Source organism: Dendrobates tinctorius, unplaced genomic scaffold, assembly GCF_039654945.1.
Source record: "Dendrobates tinctorius isolate UK_male_01 unplaced genomic scaffold, ASM3965494v1 ptg000211l, whole genome shotgun sequence".
Taxonomy (NCBI): Eukaryota; Metazoa; Chordata; class Amphibia; order Anura; family Dendrobatidae; genus Dendrobates; species Dendrobates tinctorius.
Window position 1 is genome coordinate 15,688,034 of NW_027361878.1, and position 1,514 is coordinate 15,689,547.

The window sequence follows — 1,514 nt, forward strand, 5'->3', positions numbered from 1 at the left end:
TGGATTTCAACATGCACAAGCCTTTGTTTGCACAGGAGATAAGCCACTACCAAAAGTATGGCAGTGGGTAAATCACCTCACCCCAGTGAGAAACAATCAAATAAGGCAGCACTCTGTAGCGCCATAGTTTGCAAACATGTAATATGAAAATTGAATAGTATCACTGCACTAGAAATATGAAAAATTGAGAACTCATGTGTACCTGGAAGCCACGTTAAGGCGATTCTCGATTTCCAGGACCTAACACTGCCAAACCTCTCAGACTAAAGTCTTCACGTGTATGGGAACCTGTGAATCCTCTCTTGGACTGAAATCTATATCTTTGAGGAGGAGTAGGGTCCTGCTGTGATTAAAAACACCTGAGGCTAAAAGGCGGAGTGCACATGAAGAAGACTTTTTTCTAAGGATTACTTCACACTAAGCGAGATCGCTGATGAGTCACTAATTTTGTGACGCATCAGCGATCTCGCTGTGTGTGGCACGCATAAGTGACCGGACCCCCCCCCGCCGGGTATCGCGGATTGTGCAGCAATGCCCTGGGGCCATTGTTTGATCGTTGATCTCCCGCTGGCCAGCACGCATCGTTGCGTGTGGCAGCGGGAGACCAACGATCAGCGAGCTCCCAGTGCTGTAAGCAGACGCTGGGAGCTGGTATCCAGGGTACACAGCGGGTGACTAAGTGTGTGCGGCACTTAGTTACCCGCTGTTTACCTTGGATACCAGTGTCCTCGCTTGTCCTGATCGCTGGTGAGATCTGCCTGTTTGACAGCTCACCAGCGATTAAGTAGCGACGCACCAGCGATCCTGACCAGGTCGTATCGTTGTCGGGATCACTGGTGTGTCGTTTAGTGTAACGGGACCCTAAGAGAGGTTTGGCAGCGTTAGGTCCTGGAAAACAAGAATCGCCTTAACGTGGCTTCCAGGTACACATGAATTGGCCAATTTATGCGCTAAGCACTCTCAATTTTTCATATTTCTAGTGCAGTTCAACTTTCATATTTGCATGCTATGGCGCTACAAAGTGCTGTTTTGATTCTATACGAGTTGGTGACTCTAGGTAAGCACCTGTTCACACCTAGTCTATGTTTGGATGTGACGGTCAGCTTTGTGAAATTTGTACCCATTGAGAAACATGCATATAGGGAGGTCGGGACGATTAACTGTCGGCCGTCAGCTTCCTGAGGTGTTTGGCTACTTTACCGATTCATTGCACCCGTGATAACACATTGAAACAGAATTTATTAACAGTGTAGTGACCTGTTTACTCACCTTTCAGGGACTCCCACCAAACTCTTTCCCCTCTTGTTAGAACCAAACTTTATCTGCTGTCTATTTCACGCATTCAACCATGATTTTTTTGGGGGGACAAAGGGGTTAAAAGTTGGAGATTTGTCTGCAAAAGAAGACAAAGGTGTAGGTTGTTGCATCCATCTTTTCAAGTGGCGAAAGCGTTGGACGAGGCGGAAAAGAAGAGCGGAAGGGTGCGGGTGAGGAACGTCACGGAATCCCCAAAG